This window comes from Mesoplodon densirostris, chromosome X (genome assembly GCF_025265405.1).
Source record: "Mesoplodon densirostris isolate mMesDen1 chromosome X, mMesDen1 primary haplotype, whole genome shotgun sequence".
NCBI lineage: Eukaryota > Metazoa > Chordata > Mammalia > Artiodactyla > Ziphiidae > Mesoplodon > Mesoplodon densirostris.
In genome coordinates this window covers 116,406,287-116,429,371 of record NC_082681.1, presented here as the reverse complement: position 1 = coordinate 116,429,371, position 23,085 = coordinate 116,406,287, and the positions used below count along the sequence as shown (strand labels likewise).

At 40.0% G+C, this 23,085-nt stretch overlaps 1 non-coding gene across 1 annotated transcript; it reads left to right on the top strand.

Moving 5' to 3' along the window:
* The first annotated feature begins 21,128 nt into the window (after nucleotides 1-21,128).
* TRNAG-CCC (transfer RNA glycine (anticodon CCC)) lies at nucleotides 21,129-21,201 on the top strand. The gene has a single exon. It is a non-coding gene; the product is annotated as a tRNA-Gly (tRNA).
* The last annotated feature ends 1,884 nt before the right edge of the window (nucleotides 21,202-23,085 follow it).

Below are 23,085 nucleotides of genomic sequence, written 5' to 3'. Positions count from 1 at the left end.
TTCTCCCTTCTTAATCTCCTCTTTTAACAGGTGCTAAAGGGTTCTAAAGGACAGTTCTCTGGTCTCCCTTTTTATCTTCCATGTTCTTTCCATTTTCTTAGCTTTTTATCTTCCACAAGAGATATTGATCTATTGTTTTCTTTTTTTGTATTGTCCATGTCTCTTTTTGGTATCAGGGTAATGCTAGCCTCATAAAATGAGTTGGCAAGTGTTCCTTCATCTTTTATTTTCTGGGCGAGATTGTGTAGAATTGGTGTTATTCCTTCTTTAAAAGTTTGGTAGAATTCTCTACTAAAACCATCTGGGCATGGAGATCTATTTTTTGGGGAGCTTTTAAATTATGAAATCAATTTTTTTGATAGTTATAAGACTACTTAAGAATATTTTTAAAAAAATATTTATTTATTTGGCTGCACCAGGTCTTAGTTGCGGCACGTGGGATCTTTGCTCCTGCGTGCAGGATCTTTGTTGCAGCATGCAGGATCTTTAGTTGCGGCATGCGGGCTCTTAGTTGTGGCGTGTGGGCTTTTAGTTGTGGCATGCATGTGGGATCTAGTTCCCTGACCAGGGATCGAACCTTGGCCCCCTGCATTGGGAACATGGAGTCTTAACCACTGGACCACCAGGGAAGTCCCTAAAATTTTTTTAAATTGAAGTATAGTTAATTTACAATGTGTTAGTTTCAAGTGTACAGAAAAGTGATTCAGTTATATATTTAGATAGATAGATAGTTTTTCAGATTCTTTTCCATTATAGGTTATTACAAGATATTGAATATAGTTCCCTGTGCTATTCACTAGGTTGTTTCAGGACTATTTAGATTATCTACTTCATCTTGGTTGAGTTTTGGTAGTTTGTGGTTTTCAAGGAATTGTTCTATCTTTTCTAAATTTTCAAATTTATGAGTATAAAGTTGTTTATCATGTTCTATTATTATCTTTTTTTTGGAGGGACTGGTTCTTTATTTCAGAAAGACATTTATCAATTTTCAGTATCAAAACAGTTACACTATTGGTTTTCCTTTCTCCCAATCAGTCCCCAAAGAGACCACACCAAAGGAGAGTACATTTTAAGCCAGTTAAGCTGCAGGATGCACACCTAACAGACCTCACTGAAACCTCACCAAAAAGGGGGGATTGGGTAGGGAAAGAAACTTTAAAAGATCAGCACAGTGCCAACGCACAGACTGTAGACAGCTCTCACAGCCAGATTGGGGTGACCAGTGTGCCCCAACCCCAAAGAAGCAAAGTTTCAAAATAATAGAAAATTTAAAAACAGTTTTGAACATAAGCTACTCAAGATTTCTCCAGCACTAACTGATATGAAACAAGAGATGCCACTTTTAGAGACAGCAGCTTCAGACCCAGAAAAGGGTGATGAGATGAGTTTCATATGGCAAATCAGTGGCAAGACAATTTTCTTTTCTTTCTTTAAAGGAGGAAGGAGAGCAAATAAGTGGTCACGTTTATATAAGGGCACATGATCCATTCTGTGAGCAGTTGGGAACGGGGTAGAACTGGGAAAAGGATTTGATCTCAGAAGTCTCACCATCTTAACTTTGTTTGGTCACTTCTGATGAAAACAAAAAGTTGCCCAAAGATATCATAAAACTGAAAAGCTGAAGAGCACTTTTTTTTTGGCGAGGGCTAACTCCTCCTGGAATCACCTTTCTGGTTTGGCGGGTACTTTTTTTTTTTTTTTTTTTCCCAGAAGTAGCATTTTATTCACAAAATCGTACTCATGGGGGTTTGGGGCTTACTGAGGTGGCTGCAGCAACTGGAACATTTCTTTGAAGTCTCCTAGTGATTTTCTTTTTTTCTTTTATTATTTTTATTATTTTTATTTTTAAATTTTTTTAAAATTTATTTATTTATTTATTTATTATTAGTTTCTGCTTTATAACAAAGTGAATCAGTCATACATATACTTTTTACAGAGCAATGAGGTTTCCCAAAATGGAGTCTTTCTCTGGGCTGTTTGGCTTTCAGTACAGTTTACAGTAAAGCCATCCTTTTAATAGCTCCAGGATTTTTAGTGATGTTCCATTTCATTCCTGACATTGGTAATATGTGTCATCTCTGTTTTAATTTTTGTTTGTCTTGCTAAAGGTTTATCCATTTTATTGAATTTTTCAAAGAATTGGCTTTTTAAAAATTGATTTTGTCTATTGTTTTTCTGTTTTTGATTTCATTGATTTCTTTTTTTTTTTTTTTTTTTTTTTTTTTTTGCGGTATGCGGGCCTCTCACTGTTGTGGCCTCCCCCGTTGCGGAGCACAGGCTCCGGACGCGCAGGCTCCAGACGCGCAGGCTCAGCGGCCATGGCTCACGGGCCCAGCCGCTCCGCGGCACATGGGATCCTCCCAGACCGGGGCACGAACCTGTATCCCCTGCATCGGCAGGCGGACTCTCAACCACTTGCGCCACCAGGGAGGCCCTGATTTCATTGATTTCTTATCTATCCTCTGCTTGCTTTGGGTTTTTGTTTTTTTTTCTCGTTTCTTGAGGTAGAAACTTAGTTTATTGTTTTGAGACCTTTTCTCTTTTCTAATGTAAGCATTAGTGCTATAAACTTCCCTCTTATCACTCCTTTAGGTGTATTCCTACATATCTTGTTACATTTTATTTTCATCCTCGTTTGATTCTATGTGTAATTTATTTCATTTGACTTCTTTTCTCATCACTTGGAAATTAACCAAGACACTTCTAAATAATTATTTTCTGGTGACTTCCCTGGTGGTCCAGTGGTTAAGACTCTGTGCTCCTGATGCAGGGAGCACAGGTTTGATCCCTGGTCAGGGAACTAAGATCCTACATGCCACACAGCGTGGCCTAAAAAATTAAAAAAATTTAAAATAAATAAGTAAATAATTATTTTCTTTCTGTTTGGAGAAGTTCTTTTAGCCATTTTTTTAACAAAAAAATATTTATTTATTTATTTATTTTTGGCTGTGGTGGGTCTTCGTTGCTGTGCGTGGGCTCTCTCTAGTTGCGGCGAGTGGGGGCTACTCTTTGTTGCCGTGCGTGGGCTTCTCATTGTGGTGGCTTCTCTTGTTGCGGAGCACAGGCTCTAGGCACGCAGGCTTCAGTAGTTGTGGTATGTGGGCTCAGCAGCTGTGGTTCGTGGTCTCTAGAGCGCAGGCTCAGTAGTTGTGGCACACGGGTTTAGTGCCTGTGCGACCTGTGGGATCTTCCTGGAGCAGGGCTCGAACCCGTGTCCCCTGCATTGACAGGTGGATTCTTAACCACTGTGCCACCAGGCAAGTCCCCTAGCCATTTTTTAAGGGTGGGTTTGTTAGTGACAAATTATTTTAGTTTCCCTTCATCTGAGAATATCCTTATTTCCCCTCCATTCGTTAAGGATAGTTTCACCAGATAGATAATTCACAGTTGACATTTCTCTTCTTCCAGCACTCGGGAAATGTTATGCCACTTTCTTTTGGTCTCCATGGATTCAGATGAGAAATCTGCTACCATTTGAATTGATTTTCCCCTACAGATTGTTGCTCATTGGCTGGTTTCAACATTGTCTTTAGTTTTTAGAAGTTTAATAGTGATGTGTCTTGGTGTAGATTTATTTGGGTTTATCTAATTTGAGGTTTGTTCAGCCTTGAATTTGTATGTTTATGTCCTTCTCCATATTTGAGAAGTTTTTGGCCATTACTGTATTTCTTTGAATATTCTTTCAGGATCATGTTCTCCATTTGGACTTTTCTCCTCTCTTTCTGGACTTCAATGATAAGAATACTGGGTCTTTTCTTATAGTCCCAAAGGTCCCTGAGGCTGTGTTAATTTTTTTGGTCTATTCTCTCTGTTGTATAAATTGAGTGAATTCCATTGATGTGTTTTCAAGTTATCTGATTCTTTTCTCTGTTCTCTCCATTTTTCAGTTGAGCCCACTGATTGGGTTTTAAATTTTGGTTAGTGTATTTTTCAGTTCTATAATTTGCAGATAGTTCTTTTTATAACTCCTATTTCTTTTGCTGAGATTTTCTAGTTTTTCACTTGTTTCACGATTATATGTAATAGTTTATTGAAATATTCTTGTCATGAATGTTTTAAAATTGTTGTCAGATAACTCCAACATCTGATTTGTGTTGGTGTTGGCATCCCTCATTCAAATGGTGATTTTACTGGTTCTTTATATGGTGGGTGATTTTTTATTGTATTTTGGACATTTTGGATATTATGTTATGAAACTTTGAGTCCTAATAAATCTTTTATCAGGAAGTCTCCCTGATTTGGTTTGTCATGCAGATTCTTTAGTGTTGTAGTGTTTTCATTCTCTACTTTTAGAAGCTCTCTATATATTAAAGATACATTCATTGGGGGTATTACATTTCAAAAGTTAGGTAAAATGGTTGGTTTTATTTAAAAATACAAATTATCAAAACTGACTCTAAAGGAAATACCAAACATGAATAAATCCATACTCATTAAAGGGATTTACTCAGTAGTCAAAAATTTGCCCATTAAATCCCCCTCAAGAGCCTAGCCTTCCCACCAAGCAAAACATAACACTAGGCCTGGATGTTTTTACAAATGAGGTCTACCAAAATTTAGAGGAATGTAACACCTATCTTAAATAAAAATTGCTTTATAGACTAAAAACAGTAGAAAAATTCCCCAATTTGTTTTACGTGGTTAGGAAGAAATGATGGACAGTCTCAGCATAAAGTACAGGATTATATTTTATCCCTGTTTCTCAGATGATACATTATACAGTTGACCCTTGAACAACACAGGTTTGAACTGTGCAGGTCCACTTATATGTGAATGTTTTTCAGTAGTAAATACTACAGTACTACACGATCTGTGTGGTTGGTTGCATTCTCAGATGCAGGACTGTGGATAATGGAGGAACCGCAGATACTGGGAACAACGTATGTGGAGGGCTGACTGTAGGTTATATGCAGTTTTTCAACCGCATGGAAGGTCGACATTGCTAACCCTTGGATGTTCAAGGGTCAACTGTATTGAACTCTCATGTCTGGTTGGAGTATCAACTGAAATTGTGATGCTGACGGTGAAAACTCAGACTTCCTCAGATGCCTGAAGTCATGCCTCTAGCTTCTTCTCTTTTGGGTAACTGAACATGCCTCTAGCTTCTTCTCTTTCAGTCCTGCAGAAGCACTAAAGCTTACATAAAGAAATTCCATTGCTTCTTCATAACCAGGATATACAGATGTATGTGTCTCCTTGCCAGCTGAGTATTAGCTTCTGTTTTCTCATTCTTGGTTACTCCTATCTTCACTTAACACTATGACAGTATATTTACTATTGTGCCATTTTATGCTTTTGTCAAAACAAGTCTTCTCCTGTGTGAGACCCAGGTGGTTGGGATTGTTATTTTTGGCTTCAGCAAATCCATTAAGAGCAAATATATCCTATGGAAGATATAAAGAAGAATCAAATGGGAAATTTTAGACTTGAATAATAAAATAACCCAAAAAAACCCAAAACAAACAAACAAACAACCCTCAGCAGAATGGAGAGGAGGGCAAAAAGAATCAGTGAACTTAAAGATAGAATAATAGAAATTACCCAATCTGAACAACAGAGAGAAAATAGACTGAAAAAACTGAGCCAGAGACTCAGAGAACTGTGGGACTATAACAAAAGCTGTAACATTTGTGTGACTGGAGTCCCAGAAGGAGAGAAGAAAGAGGATGAGGCTGAAAAAGTAGTCAAAGAAACAATGACTGAAAATACCCCAAATTGGCAAAAGACATAAACCTACAGATTCAAGAAGCTTAGAGACTCCCAAACAAGATCAACCAAAGAAATCCATGCCAAGACATATAATCAAACTTAACGAAAGTAAAGACCAAGAAAATATCTTGAAAGCAGCCAGAGAGAAATGATACATTATCTATAGTGGGAAAAATAATTTGAATGACAGGGGTTTCTCATCAGAAATCATGGAGGCTAGAAACAAATGGCACAACATTTTTCAAGTGCTGAAAGAAAAGAATTGTTAACTACAAATTCTATATTCAGTGAAACTATCCTTTAGTAATAAGAGAGAAATAAAGATATTCTCAGATTAAGAAAAAGTAAAAGAATTTGTCCTTAGCAGACCTACCCTTGAAAAATGTCTAAAGTAGGGCTTCCCTGGTGGCGCAGTGGTTGAGAATCCGCCTGCCAATGCAGGGGACATGGGTTCAAGCCCTAGTCTGTGAAGATCCCACATGCCGCGGAGCAACTAAGCCCGTGTGCCACAACTACTGAGCCTGTACTTTAGAGCCCGTGAGCCACAACTACTGAGCCCACGTGTCACAACTACTGAAGCCCATGAGCCTAGAGCCCATGCTCAGCAACAAAGACCCAATGCAGCCAAAAATAAATAAATATTTATTTTAAAAAAAGTCTAAAGGAAGTTTTTTTTGTTTTGTTTTGTTTTTTGCGGTATGCGGGCCTCTCACTGTTGTGGCTTCTCCTGTTGTGGAGCACAGGCTCCGGATGCACAGGCTCAGTGGCCATGGCTCACGGGCCCAGCTGCTCCATGGCATGTGGGATCTTCCCGGACCGGGGCACGAACCCGTGTCCCCTGCATCGGCAGGCGGACTCTCAACCACTGCGCCACCAGGGAAGCCCTAAAGGAAGTTCTTGAACTTGAAAGGAAATGAAAGAATCTTGAAGCATCAGGAAGGAAGACAGTACAAAGGAAAGAGCAAAAATATGGATACATACAATAGACTTTCTCCTCTTAAGTTTTCTAAATTATATTTAATAGCTGAAGCAAAAAGTCTGACATTTTTGATGTGTTTCTCAATGTTTTGTAGAGGAAATATTTAAGATAATTATAAACAGAGGAGTATAAAGGGACTTAAAGTGAGGTGAGGTTTCTACATTTCACTTGAACTGGTAATATTTCAACACAATTGACTATGATAAGTTATGAATGTATAATGAAATACCTAGAGCAACCACTAAAAATTTATTTATGTACACAACAACTTTCATGGACCTCAAGGGCATTATACTGAGTGAAAAAAGCCAATCTTAAAAGGTCACATACTGTATGATTCCATTTATATAACATTTTCAAAATGACACACTTAAATTGGTAGAGAACAAATTAGTGGCTGCCAAGGGTTAGGGTTGGTGGGGCAGGTGGGTGTGACTCTGAAGAGGTAGCTTGATGGAATCTTTATGATGGTGGAATAGTTCTGTATCTTGATTGCAGTGGTGGTTACACATATCTACAGAAGTGATAAAATGGTATAGAACTATACACACGTGTTGTCTATTTTCTGGTTTTAATATTGCAGCCTGGTTATGCAGGATGTAACCATTGGGAAAAACTGGGTGTAGGGGATACAGGATAGGCCTTTCTTTACTATCTGATTATTTCAAAATAAACACATTTTAGGGCTTCCCTGGTGGCGCAGTGGTTGAGAGTCTGCCTGCCGATGCGGGGGACACGGGCTCGTGCCCCAGTCCGGGAAGATCCCACATGCCGCGGAGCGGCTGGGCCCGTGGGCCATGGCCGCTGAGCCTGTGCGTCCGGAGCGTAGCCTGTGCTCCGCAACGAGAGGGGTCACAGCAGAGAGAGGCCCGCGTACTGCAAAAAAAAAAAAAAAAAAAAATTAAAAAGAGAAAAAAACCTCATACTTTTTTGGTGAAAGTATTTCATTTTTATTTTAATTTACCTTTAATAAGTTTTTTTCTCCATTATTGTGAAATTTGTCCCATAGAAGTCTTGCATGGCAGTAGCAAATTAAAACAGGAATTTTCTCTCCTAAATGTTGTTTTACCATTTGAATCACTGTGGTTTTGAGTTGGGAGCTATTGATGCCAATACTTATAGGAGAGAATGAGGTGACTTTTACCCCCTTCTCACTTCACTGTAAGCAGGACTGCTCTATCGGGTTACTTTTCAGTAGGAATGCTAAAATAAAAAATTTAAAATCCCTCGTTATGCCTGCCTTACCCCATGACCTAATTTTCTGTGTTGGTTGGCTGCAGTCAGAGGTACATTGGTGGCTGTGGAATGGAATTCTCATTACGCAAGGCTAAGTAGCCTATATGATTTTCCTCTTTGTAACCTTGACTAACTGAACTTGGATTAACTGCAAGTTTTCTCCTGTGACTATCATGTTTTCCCCTAATTAATCAAATTTTCCGGAAGCTCTTTCTGTACAACTAACTAGACTAGATCTCTCTGCAGAGGTGGGAATAGAAATTACTCTGGGAATCTTGATTATGTTACTGATTTGCATAGTGTTAATGATTTGTATGTTAATGGGATCGGGAGGCCGAAGACTTACGTGTCAGTTTAACCTGTTTCCTATTTCCAGTTCTGGAGCCATGCAGGGTTAACTTCACTTTTTTTTGGTTTCTCTTTAGTTCCTTTTCATTTGCACTTTATTTTATGGCCAGAATTTAATATCAAGTAGCATTTATTTGGAGTATAACTTTGAGCTCTCTGCTACTGTATCAGGTGCTTTTACATATACCATCTCATTACTCCAAACAGCAATCTTTTATTTTAAGTAATAATTTAGTATTTCAATATTCCATTATGTTGGCATTATGTTTAAATGCCAAATTAAATATTAAAAATTTGATGAATGCTTTCAAATGCATTCTAAACGACACATGGGACACTTACATTAGTTTGATACAATGGAATTATTAAATACGCCTTAAGAGACATAATGTCATTTCAATGCATACAATGAAGGAAATTCAGAAACCATAATCAAGAAGCTCATCTGTTAAAAAAAAATTATACAAGATAGAGTAAACCTGACATAGAAAATTTTCATTCTACTATTTACTTACTTTATTCTCCCAATGTTCATCTTGAAGAAGTTTCTATTTCAAGTATTATTACAGATGTTAAAATAAAGGTGAGATGAACGATAGTGTTGAGTTGGCCAAAAAGTTTGTTCGGGTTTATCTGTACCGTCTTACGGAGATCTATGTAGTGGTTAAATGATAATACAACCATTACAGTTCATCATGCTAAAGCACACACACTTGGAAATGTATTATGGTTATTATTTTCACTATGACAGTGTTGAGAGGGGCTCAATTAATCAATCTAGGGTGTAGCCATCTGATAGAAAGATGGGATTTGTAATAAGAGGTTTACTATTGGGTGGCAGATGTGGCAGATAGCCCAGACAACAAGCTTGGAATGGTGAACCGCACATCCCACTGGCAACATTTGTAGCACCGGAAGTGGTATCCATATGCATGTATTTACTCAGAGGAATAGAAAAGGGGAGAAAAATAAGAGCACATGTGTGAATGGCATTATAAAGCAGTGGCCTCCCAAATTGTGAGCTAACTTTCAAAATGCACCCATTATTTGAAATCCTGTTTTACCTCCTTACAAATGCTAAGAATAACAAGCACTGCTTGTATTATAATATATACAGTAGTAAAAGTATAACTGTAGACATGTTTTTTAAAATTTTATTTTATTGAAGTATAGTTGATTTACAGTGTGTTAATTTCTACTGTACAGCAAATTGATTCAGTTATACATATACAGTACATACATTCCTTTGCAGATTCTTTTCCATTTTGGTTTATCACAGGGTATTGAATATAGTTCCCTGTAGGCATGGTTCTAGTCCATAAACTGGGTCTTATATAATGTGGCAGGCAGCCTCCAAGATGGCTCCCAGTGATCCCTGCTTCCTGATATCCATACCCTTGTGTGATTCTTTCCCTTTGAGTGTGGGCTGGACTTATTGACTTCCTTATAATGAAAAGAATATGGCAGAAGTGATGAGATGCCACTTCTGATATTAGGTTATAAAAAGACTGTGACTTTCATCTTGGAGTGCTTGTTCTGGGGTGTGTTAGTCTGCCTGGGCTGCCATAACAAAATGCCACAGACTGGGTGGCTTAAACAACAGAAATTAATTTTCTCACAATTCTCGAGGCTAGAAGTCCCAAATCAAGGTGCTGGCTAATTCTATTCTTGATGAGGGCTCTCTTTCTGTCTTATAGGCAACCACTGTCTCCCTGTGTGCTCATATGGCCTCTATGTGTGGGAGGGAGAGAGAGAGCTCTCTGGAGTCTCTTCTTATAGTGACACTAATCCTATTGGATCTGGGCCTTACCTTTATGACCTTATTTAACCTTAGTTACTTTCTTAGAGGCCCCATCTCCAAATACAGCCACACTGGGGCTTAGGGCTTCAACTTAGGCATTTTGTGGGGATACAAATGTTCAGTGCACAGCGTGGTGGAAGCCAGATGCCATGTTACGAGGCAGCTCTGTGCAGACGTGCACAGCAGTGAGTTTGGACGTGGATCTTCTATGGCCTGCCAACAGCCATGTGAGCCATCTTTGACCTGGCTTCTCCCCCCGTTGAGCCTTCAGATAACTGTAGACCTGGGCCACACTTTGATCATAGCCTCATGAGAGGCTGAATCAACACCACCCAGCTGAGCTGCTCTTGGATTCTTTTTTTTTTTTTTTTTTTTTTTTGCGGTATGCGGGCCTCTCACTGCTGTGGCCTCCCCCGTTGCGGAGCACAGGCTCCGGACGCGCAGGCTTAGCAGCCATGGCTCACGGGCCCAGCCGCTCCGCGGCATATGGGATCCTCCCAGACCGGGGCACGAACCCGTATCCCCTGCATCGGCAGGCGGACTGGATTCTTGATTTACAGAAACTATGAAATAATAAATGTTTATTGTTTTCAGCTGCTAAGTTTGAGGTAATTTGTTATGTAGCAGTAGATAAATAATACATATAGTATTTAATATTTGACTCTTCATTTCTTATGTCAGAAACTTCAGAAGCTGGATCTATCATTCAGAGAGTCTGATTATCAGCAGGGAGTGGAAGAATAGGGCATGTGAAAAGGGACTAACAACTTTCTCTTTATTGACGGTCTTCTTCCCAGAAACGATTTATATAATCTGTGAATATGCTGATGAGTATACTGATTTTATCTGACTCAGGGAATTGTGTGTTTTATGTCAACTCCCTCTAGGACCTTTGATTCTGCAAATGCATCCTGAATAGAATGTATGGAAATTGTTACTCTAGGATTTCACAGATGCAATTGTCACGGAGCATACTTTTTACAAACGATCACTACATAGTCTACAGGGGTGAGAGTTTGATAGCCAGTGGGAGGTAAAAGTTGGCAGATAAACCATTTACAATTATAGTGCTTGCCCAGCAACCCTCAACTTTCCCGAATGCCCAGTGTAAGGATCCATTTGTCTCAAGCCTCTTAAGACTGTGGACTACCCCGTGCTCCATTGGCATGCTGGAGAAGTTACATTCGTAGCCAATTAGCAGGGTGGCACACACTCCGCCAAGAAGCCCCAGTCTCTATAGACCCGGTATAGAGAGTGAAATTAGCTGAGACAAATACCTGTTAATCCCCAGTTCTTGGCCGGCGTGGAGTGCCTACTGTGTAGTGCTAATAGTTCTGGGAAATCCCAATTCCCAGTGTCAAGAGTTGAACAGACTAAGTCTGTTAAATGAAGAAATTTACAGCGCATTAGCTTTGATCAAGAAATTCTAGGTGCAAGTCTCTTAAACAAATGAAGGCTGCTTGGGAATACAGGTCACTCTTTCTGGGAAGCTGTTTTTGAAGGAGTTTATCTGCACTCTCTTTCCCATGCCAGAGTCAGGGGCAGAAAAGTGGCAGTTTGAGTGCTGGACCTGGGGGAAGTAGAAAATAGTATTATTTGAACAAGAGGAGAGAACTGAGTGACTATACCAGAGTTTTGTCCACGGGAGCTTGGATATGGTTTTCGAAAATGTGAAATTGTGACAAAAATCGCAGGAGCCCTTACAGCTTCCATTGCAGGCTTGTTTATACTTATGTGTGTAAGCTGCGCCCTCTGCTGGCTGCGTCAAGCTATGTCCCTGTTCTTTCCCCCCTCCCCCCACCCTCCTTCCTGGGAAGAACGTGTTGTATTTTCCCATCTAAATTATGTTTTCAGTTGCATTCTATCAACTCGATGCTGTCTATGCAAAGAATGAGGCAAGCAGAATTGAAATCGTGGCTTGCACCATACTGTCTGTCACTCAAAGTTCTGCATAGCGGCTCTCAGAGAAGGACGAAGGATTCAGAATTCTTCAGGACACACTATAAATTTTCAGATTCTGATTCCTGGCTAAGTTCGCAGACATCCAAGTCTATTTTTTTGCGACCTATCTTTTAATGTAATTCTTGTTCCACTGTGGAAGGCAGAAAAATTTTTCCTTAGTCGCAGGAAATGTTTTTAAATTCAGACATGCTTTTAATTCTTGGTTATGTGAAATATAAGGGAGTGTGGTATCTCCGTCAGCTCTGGATAAGGCAATGGAGAGAGGATGAATAGATTCACAGTGAAAGAGGAGGAAGGTGGGCTGATGAGACCAGTGAAGGGAAGAACAGACGATCTTATGCTCAAGTGCTGCTTTGCCTTGAGCCTAGGAAGAAAGATGATTTACATTTTGACATGTCAGTGAAAGGAAACTAAAAGAAGTTGTGCAACTAACAATCTGTTAAGAGCTTCTCAGGCATAAAGCACTCTCCAGTTTTATTTTCCGAAAAAGGAGGAAAGGAGTATCCATTCCAGGGAAGGCAGAGGAGAAGAAAATACAGCCTAGTCCCCTGAGATGAGTTAAGCACGCCATAAAGAGTGGAGGTGGTAGACGGTCTTCTGGAATTTCGTTTTGGAAAGGCATATTCAAAATGTAGTCCAGGACGTTCGTGAAAATGAGCCTACATCATCTTAATTCCTCTAGACATTGACGCATATCATTTAGTCCTCTCCTCTCACCCACTGCACAGAGGTTGCCATTGTTTGGTGTAGTTGGCAGGACTAAGACCTATGACAAATAACACAGGTGCTTTTATAAACTGGGATTAAGTCACAGTTAGCAGAGATATACAACTGAGCTGTTTGGGTAACCCTCTCCCTCCTCCAGTCGGCTTTCACCGATGAAAGCATTCCCTAATAACTGCGGTCACTGTATGCTCATTCCGTTAATCCCAATTCATAAAAATCAAATCTATAGCAAAGAAGTTTCTATTGATGTGAGGCCTTGGAAAACTAACTCACTTTCAGGCCAACTCCATGCGTGGGGGATATTAAGCTCTTACAACAATGGATTCCAACTACTCATGTTTACCAAGAGTTAGGGATCGGGACCTATGTTGTTATTCTATGATAGAATTGCATGGGGACATTCCACAGACATGTTAAACCTTAATCTGAAATTTGTATGCAGTATAACATTGCTGAAACCTTTTAACTGTTCTAAGCTCTGAGTACTAAAAAAAAACTCAAGCATTTTGCTTGCCATTTTTAAAGATTATGTTTGGTAACTTTTTCTATACATGAAATATATCCCAGTGAACGATTGTTTGATAAGCCCATCCTTGTAGTTTGAGAGTTGTACATTCTATACCAAAGTGTTTACCAGTAACTCACCAGAGTAATGGTTCAAAGCATGGTTTTGGGAGTCAAACAGATCTGGATTTGACCTTAATAGATGTGTGATCTCAGATAAGTTGCTTCATGTCTTTGGACCTTACTTTTCTTTAATTATAAAATCAGGATAATTATAGTATCTACTCATGGAGTTGTAAGAATTTAGTTAAATTATGCATAAAAAGTTTAGCCCAATTCTTGGCCCATGTAACTTCTAAAAACGTTAGCTGTGTAACTCGTACATCAAATAGACAAGAATCTTGGGGTGAACTTAGAAAGCATCAACACTTTTTTTGGTCTCCCATTGTCCCTTTTTAAAAAATTTTCATTTATTTTTGGCTGCGTTGGATCTTCATTGCTGTGCACCAGCTTTCTCTAGTTGCGGCGAGTGGGGTCTACTCTTTGTTGCGGTGCGCAGGCTTCTCATTGCGGTGGCTTCTTTTGTTGCAGAGCACGGGCTCTAGGCACTTGGACTTCAGTAGTTGTGGCTCGCGGGCTCTAGAGCTCAGGCTCAGTAGTTGTGGTGCTTGGTTTAGTTGCTCCGTGGCATGTGGGATCTTCCTGGACCAGGGCTCGAACCCGTGTCCCCTGCACTGGCAGGCAGATTCTTAACCAGTGCACCACCTGGGAAGTTGCTCCCATTGTCCCTTTACTTTTGTTTTGTGGAAAACCAGAGCCATAGTTTAAAAATTCTTTCAAGTCCCAAGATTTCCTGGCTACTCATGGGAAATAAGCAACTTCTAAGGTGACTTTAATTTGCAAACCCAATCTCAACTCAGTAAAAGTCTTCCAGTCCCAAAGAGTCCAAGCCTGACTGAAAGTGAAATTTCTCTGTTCCCTGCTTCTCTTCCCCAGCTTGCTGCGTAGGCTTTCTGACCCCTTTGGAATCAGAGCATGGGAAGAGAGGAAGGGAAAGAGGAGCAGGAGCGTGTTTATTTGTCGGCCCTGTTTCAGAGTGGCTTTGCGATCTCTGGTCAGATGTTTGAACTTGATTGTCTCAGAGCTTTTTTGCGGGTTCTGCAGAGAACCTATGCTGGCCCTCCCTCCTTTCAGGCAGTGCTGCTCCTTTGGCCAGCTGCCACCATCCCCTCAGTCTCTGTCCTGATGCCTCCTGTTAGTCTTGTAGACTTCACACTCCGGCAGGTGCCCTCTTGGGCAGGGTCCACATTTGTTCCCCAGGATTTATACACATTTGACCTGTAACTGAATATTAGTGTAGTTACTTCTCAGCTACATTGCCTTTCTAAAGTCAACCATCGGTTCTCAGTCAGCCATCAGTTCACCATGTGCCATCTTCTGTTGAACACGTACCAAGCTCTCCAAGTGATGCCTGTGGAGCCTGTCTCACCTGGCTTGGAGATAGAGGCAGTGCCCCCACCCCATCCCATCTCCTTGAAGGGTTTACTAATGAGACTCAGAATTCAGCCCTTTCCAAAAAGTAAAAATTATTCTCTTTACAAGTTCTCTTTAATTTCGAACATTTTTCTTTTATATCCTTGGTGTGGATGAAATATCTAACTGACACTCATTTTCCTACTATGAAATCTCTGCGTGGTGGTCTGTCCTACAAGTCACTTTGGCTTCTGATGTCCTAGTGTCTCAGTCAAAGCTCCCAATTAAACATCTTCTTGCAGCTGTTATCTATATGAAAGATACTTGAGTTGATTTATACTTTTCTCTCATCTCTTCCCCACTGTGACTAAGTGGTATATGTTTAAAGGTTAAAACATAACCTTTGGGGCTTCCCTGGTGGCACAGTGGTTGAGAGTACGCCTGCTGATGCAGGGGACACGGGTTCGTGCCCCACTCCGGGAGGATCCCACATGCCGCAGAGCTGCTGGACCCGTGAGCCATGGCCGCTGAGCCTGCGCGTCCGGAGCCTGTGCTCTGCAGCGGGAGAGGCCACAACAGTGAGAGGCCCGCGTACCGCAAAAAACAAACCAAAAAAACAAACAAAAAAAATAACCTTTTTCTGAGAAACGTAATTATCTAATAAATTTTCCCAAATGCTGTTGGTTGGTCAGTTATTTTAATATTAACCACAGAGAAAATGATGCTTAAAGAAAATGTATTGATTTAATATATTTTAAAGGTGTATTTCAAGGAGTTTTATAACCTTTGAATGTCTCAGAAATATGGAACTATGCAAAGATTAAGTCTAAAAGGATGTTCAATGAAGTGTTTATAATAATGAAAAATGAAGACAATTTAAATGTCTAAATCTAGGTTAGGGTATTGGCTAAATTGAATAATGAAATATGAAGCTATTATTAAAATGATATAGTAGAATAATATTTAATGACCTGAAAAGATGTTCATTGTTCATAACACTTTGTAAATAAAAAATGAAAAAATGAAAAAGAAAAAAGTATGCACAGTATAATCTTGTTTTGGTGAAAACATGTATATCTACACATAGAAAAAAAAAAGACCATAAAGATATCAACCAATTCGTAAATAGTGCTGTTTTGTTCACTCTTAGTTCACTCTTCACAGCACCAGAAAGGGAGGGAAAGCCTCAAGGGTGACAACAAGGAGGGATTTAGGCCATGCTTAGGATCTAGGGACTTATAGAATAGGGGGGGCCCTTTGAGGGATTTTAAGCTGGGAGTGACACATTCATGCTTGCTTTTTAGATGACCATTCTGAGTTTAAGGGGAAAAGATGAAGGCATGAAGCTATACTAGAAGTCTGTGGTAAGTCCTGGCCTGGATTTGAGTGGTAGGATGAAAGATGGAGGGGGAGGGGCAGAGCTAGGTAATACTTGGGAGATGGTATTGACAAGACTGGGTGACTGGGTGTGGGGCCTGCAAGTGGACTTGGATATAGGAAGACTATGGTGAATTATGTGAAACAGGAGACGCATTAACTGGGGTAATGTAAATCATGGTGTGAGTTTCATCCAGTTGTTTGAAAATATGGAATGGCTGCCGTTTAGCAGGCATTGGGTAAATATTTGTTGGCTCTGTGAATGAATTTTAGCCTAATAAAGGAGTGTAGCTAGGCTGTTCATATAAATGTGTTGCACAGCATAATTGTAACTTAGCTAAAAAACCAAAAGGGCTATTTTTTAAAAAGTCTCCTTTTCACCACAGTGGGTTTCGTGTGCTGCCTTAGCTGGTCAAGGTAGGAGGGTCCCTAGGAATTGGGGTAGTGATCCCAGTGGTTGGATGACAGGGAAACACAGTAAAAAGCTTGTCAAAGTGACCACTTTTTGGCTCACATTTAGTTTTGTCCCTTTGCAGTCACATTCTACCAGCAGTATCACTGTGAAAATGTAATAATCTCGCTAAAAGTGGCTTTGTGTATGTGGGCAGTGGAATAGAGAAATAGAAGTCATTTCTAGGATGCCATTTAACCATGTAAATGAACACTCGGCCATGTACCTGGAATTTTAAGATCCCGTGGCATGCAGGATCTTAGTTCCCCAACCAGGGGTGGAACCCATGCCCCCTGCAGTGGAAGCATGGCGTCCCAACCACTGGACAGCCAGAGAAGTCCCTTAAATTCTTGACATCTCTCTATCTCTGTTGCCACTAGCCATTACTGGTCTTCTAGATTATTGCAACTGTCACCTACCTCTTCTTGCTGAGGGCTTGCCTTGTTCCAGTCCATTCTCCAAAATTCAACCACGGGACTGCCAGGGAAGTCCCGAATATGCCTACTTTTAACCAAATGATGGTTTAGAGCAGCTGGAAAAGAGTAATGAGTTCAGTGTTTTGAGGACTACTGAGTTTCCACAGGGAGCTACAAACACATGTGGGGCTCAGTTAAAACGTTAATCCGGCTGTAAGCTCTGTTACTGAATATAAGAGGAAACAAATTGACAAGGTGGCTCATTTTTGAACAAAGCAACTGGCCCATGATGATATTATTTTGATGTATATGGAATTATCATAATGGCAAAGTCCAACAATAAATAGAAAAATGAATGGCAGTGAGAATCCAACAGAGACCATTTCTCTAAGAATAGGAGTCAGAATATGCACCATTGTATTCACGGTATCATTAAAATATGAATAAACAGCAGCAACTTTTTATTATACAGTGAAAGAACTTCCTACAGGGCACTGAAATTTGAGTGGTGTGTGTTTAATAAATTAAAATCAACAAGAAATGGCTATTTCCCAGAATGCAGGAAGGACTCAGAGAGTAATGGGGGTTTAGCTAGGGACATAAATGAGACTGCTGTATTATTAGGTAGGGTTTTAAAGGTTTAAGAACGTTAATTATATGGCAGAAGTTGGGAGGGGAGGAGAGGGAATGGTGAGAGATGAGACTATAGAGTTTGGCTGGTGTTCCATTGTGAAGAGCCACAGTTAGTAAGTTAAGGTGTTTGGGCTTTTTCTTGAGGGAATCTCTTCTGGGATTTTAAGCAAGGGACAAAAAAGATCAGTTAGCTTTGGCTGTATAACAAACTACATCAAAACTTAGTGGCTTAAGACATCAGCCTTTTATAATTTATCAGGAATCTGTGGGTAGGCTGGGCTATTCTTTTGGTCTAGTCCAGCTCAGCTGAGGCTGGATGGTCTAGGAAGGCCTCCTATATCAGGGACCTCAATGGGATGGCTGGGATCTCTTTCCACATGGTCTCTCATCCTCCAATAGGCTAGCCCAGGCTTGGTCTCACGATGGCTGAAGGGTTCCCAGCAGCAAGAGAAGGCAAGTACCAATGTGTGAGCACTTTATTTTTTGAATTTTATTTATTTTTTTATACAGTAGGTTCTTATTAGTTATCTATTTTATACATATTAGTATATATGTCAATCCCAATCTCCCAATTCATCCCACCACCATCACCCCCCTCCCCCCTTTGTGTCCGTACCTTTGTTCTCTGCCTCTGTGTCTCTATTTCTGCCTTGCAAATCGGTTCATCTGTACCATTTTTCTACATTCCACATATATGCGTTAATATACGATATTTGTTTTTCTCTTTCTGACTTACTTCACTCTGTATGACTGTCTCTAGGTCCATCCACATCTCTACAAATGATCCAATTTCGTTCCTTTTTATGGCTGAGTAATATTCCATTGTATATATGTACCACATCTTCTTTATCCACTTGTCTGTCGATGGGCGTTTAGGTTGCTTCCATGACCTGGCTATTGCAAATAGTGCTGCAGTGAAAAAGGGGCTGCATGTGTCTTTTTGAATTATGGTTTTCTCTGGGTCTATGCCCAGTAGTGGGATTGCTGGGTCATGTGGTAATTCTCTTTTTAGTTTTCTAAGGAACCTCCATACTGTTCTCCATAGTGGCTGTATCAATTTACATTGCTACCAACAGTGCAAGAGGGTTCCCCTTTCTCCACACCCTCTGCAGCATTTGTTGTTTGTAGATTTTCTGATGATGCCCATTCTAACTGGTGTGAGGTGATACCTCATTGTAGTTTTGATTCGCATTTCTCTAATAATTAGTGATGTTGAGCAGCTTTTCGTGTGCTTTTTGGCCATCTGTATGCCTTCTTTGGAGAAATGTCTATTTAGGTCTTCTGCCTATTTTTTAGTTGGGTTGTTTGTTTTTTTAATATTGAGCTGCATGAGCTCTTTATATATTTTGGAGATTAATCCTTTGTCCATTGACTCGTTTGCAGATATTTTCTCCTATTCTGAGGGTTGTCTTTTCGTCTTGTTTATGGTTTCCTTTGCTGTGCAAAAGGTTTTAAGTTTCATTAGGTCCCATTTGTTTATTTTTGTTTTTTATTTTTATTTATTTTTATTATTATTATTTTTTTTTGCGGTACGCGGGCCTCTCACTGTTGGGGCCTCTCCCGTTGCAGAGCACAGGCTCCGGATGCGCAGGCTCAGCGGCCATGGCTCACGGGCCCAGCCGCTCCGCGGCATATGGGATCCTCCCAGACCGGGGCACGAACCCGTATCCCCTGCATCGGCAGGCGGACTCTCAACCACTGCGCCACCAGGGAGGCCCTATTTTTGTTTTTATTTCCATTACTCTAAGTGGGTCAAAAAAGATCTTGCTGTGATTTATGTCAAAGTGTGTTCTTCCTATGTTTTCCTCTAAGAGTTTTATAGTGTCTGGTCTTACATTTAGGTTTTTAATCCATTTTGAGTTTATCTTTGTGTGTGGTGTTAGGGAGTGTTCTAATTTCATTCTTTTGCATGTTGCTGTCCAGTTTTCCCAGCACCACTTATTGAAGAGACTGTCTTTTCTCCATCGTATTTCCTTGCCTCCTTTGTCATGGATTAGTTGACCATAGGTGCAGTGGCTTTATCTCTGGGCTTTCCATCCTGTTCCATTGATCTATATTTCTGTTTTTGTGCCAGTATCATATTGTCTTGATGACTGTAGCTTTATAGTATAGTCTGAAGTCAGGGAGTCTGATTCCTCCAACTCCATTTTTTTCCCTCAAGATTGCTTTGGCTATTCAGGGTCTTTCATGTCTCCATACAAATTTTAAGATTTTTTGTTCTAGTTCTGTAAAAAATGCCATTGGTAACTTGATAGGAATTGCATTGAATCTGTAGATTGCTTTGGGTAGTGTAGTCATTTTCACAGTATCATTTCTTCAAATCCAAGATGTGTGAGCACTTTTGAAGCCTCTGCTTGGGTCCTGTTTATTAATGTCCTATGGGCCAAAGCAAGTCATGGGGCCAAGCTCAGATTCAAGGAGTAGAGAAATAAATTCTGCCACTTGATGGGAGGAGCTATAAATGTTGTGGTCTTTTTTTCCCCTGATCCATCATAATTAAATTTTAATTTTGGACAATGGACTGGAATGAGGCAAGCCCTCAGCAAGAAGAGGTAGGCAACAGTTGCAGTCATCTAAAAGACCAGTAATGGCTAGTGGCAACAGAAATAGAGAGATGTCGAGAATTTAAGGAACTTCCCTGGCAGTCCAGTGGTTGGGACTCCACGCTTCCACTGAAGGGGACGTGGGTTCCACCCCTGGTCAGGGAACTAGATCCCACATGCCGCAACTAAGAGCTTACATGCTGCGTGGCGCAGCCAAAAAAAAGAAAGAGAGAGAGAGAGAGAGAGAGAGAGAGAGATGTTGAGAGTTTAAGAAATATTTAGGAGACAGGATTAACAGACCTTGGTGATTAAGGGTGTGTGTGTATGTGTGTGTGTGTGTGTGTGTGTGTGTGTGTGTAGTAATTTCAGAATCAAGAATGCTATCAATGTTTTGATTCATAATAGTCCTTCTGTGGGGATTCTTTATTGATATATTTATATATTTGTAGCTGAATTAGACTAGTCTAAAAAGGTTTAATCTCTACTTGACCCTGTAAGTCAATATGAGAAAGAGAACAAGAAGTACAGATGTTACTAGGTAGAGAAGATGCAGACAGCTTTCACTTATTCACACAAACATTATGATTTTCTAATCATTAATAAAAGTTCTCTGGACATTGCTTGTACATCTGCTGTGGACTGAAGGAATGTGCCATTTTGTAGTCAACTGGTTCAGTTAGTCAAATACTTAGCCAAAGTTACTGGGCTAAGTCCTTAGGGCAGTTTGAAGAGACATAAGCCCTCGACTTGATTCCATTTGTGTTGGGGAATGAACCATGTTTACAGTATCTAGAAAAAGATTTGTCCCCATTCAGAGATATAGGTAAGTGTTGAATCAATGGGAATGATAGCAAGGTCTTCTGAAGTCCTGAGGAGGAAGCAGAATTCACAATTCAAGGTGTTTGGGTAGGAGTCAAATGGGTAGAATGTATACTCTGGAAGATGATTCAATTTTAAGTCAGTTTGGACTTCCCTGGTGGTCCAGTGGTTAAGACTCTGTGCTCCCAACGCAGGGGGCCCAGGTTTGATCCCTGGTCAGGGAACTAGATCCCACATGCTGCAACTAAGAGCCTACATGCCGCAACTAAGAGCCTGCATGCTGCAACTAAGACCTGGCGCAGCCAAATAGATAAATAAATATTTAAGTCAGTTTCTCAGAAAAAGCTGATGAGTTTGGGCTGAATTACTTTTACAACTGAGTTATGAAAAAATGGACCACAATAGATTTCTTTCTATGTAGGATACTGTATTGCTAGTTCTCCTGCTTTTAGCAATACTCCTATATAAAGGTTTATTTAATAGTCTTAAAATGTTTTTCCTTATAATGCATGTTTGTTATTATGAAAATGTAGTGCCACTTTCCCCCCTCCCCTTTGTTTTGCAAATTTATACAAAATGATATGGAGGACTGAAGCAACTATCTGGGTAATTCAGCTTCCGTAATTTAGGTTAAAAAAGTAGATAAGATCTTGTATAACATATTCAGATAACTAAGGCATATTTTTTTTTTCATTTTTTTTCCTAGATAGTTGTTATAAGGTTAGCATTGGGTCAGAGCTTCCAATCAGCTTTATCTCTCTGATTTTCCATTACGTTAATGTAGATATTTTCTCTATTGAAAAGAAGTTCGGCCTTTTAAAAAATGCTTTGGTATTAGCATCTGATGACTTGGGAACCCTTGTTTTACTTTGTAAGGAAAAATAAAGTCTCTATGGTATTTTGACCATTCTTGCAACTGCTAATGGTGGTGATAGATAATCAAGTAATGATTGCTAACACTTTACATGCATTTCCTCATTCACTCATCACAAGAATGCTTTAATGTAAGCATTATTTTATCCCCAGTTTACAGAAGAAGAAACTGAGGAACAGAGTGGTTAAGACACTTTTCTAAGGCCACAGAGCTGATAAGTGGCAAAACCAAGACTGGGAGCCTGTAAAAGTTTGGATTATTGTACAAAAATACTCATGCTCTCACCCACAGCTCCAGGGGAGGAGTACATATGCCCATTCCACTGATTTTGGGCTTGGCTGTGTGACTTGCTTTGGTCTCTTGGTGGGTGGAGTGTACCTCACCACTTGTTGCCTTTGAGCTTGGTCATCGACTTGAATTGGTCAATGGGATATTAGCAGAAATGATGCAAGCAGAAACTTGAAATGTACTCCTGTGATTGAGTTTGTCCTCTTGCATTTCTGCTGCTATCTTGAGAAGAACATGTGCCAGTTAAACCACTGATCCATAGAGGGAGAGAAACATGTCAAGCAGGCCTAGACCCAACCAACAGCATGAAGCCAAGCCCAGCTGATTCCACCCAAGCTCTGCTGTAGTGAGTGGTGGGTGAGAAAGAATAAGTGATTATTTTTTTAAGCTTCTGCGTTTGGTGTAGTTTGTTACGGAGCAAGAGCTAACTGATAAAGAGCCTAACCAGTCGCAATCTAAGAGCCTGCACTGTTAATCACTATCAGTGCATCAAATTCAGCATTTTTCCTAAACTGATACTTCTAAAACAACTAAATCAACAATCATTTGTCTCAAATGATTAACTCGAGAACATTATGGGATAGATACTGTTATAGAACTATTCTTCTTGGAAGTTACATATCTTCATATCCCTTTCTCACACTTCTTTTAAAAATTAAGAATACAGATATTTGATTTTGTTTAATGTCCAGTTCACACAGCTTATATGTACATTTCTTGGTCCTCAGCTTCTAGGTGTAATCCACTTATGAGTTAGAGAACATGTTTCAGAGTCTGCCACTCTGAAACAGTATCTGAGATGGATAAGTGAACACATTTTGAATGACACAAATGGTTCCCATCCACAGAAAAGCAATGACAGGGAAGGAAATGGAAAACTGGTTACTTACAATAAAAAAACTAACAATGAGAAGAGGTTTGTTCTGCACCGATGGGTCAGAGATGT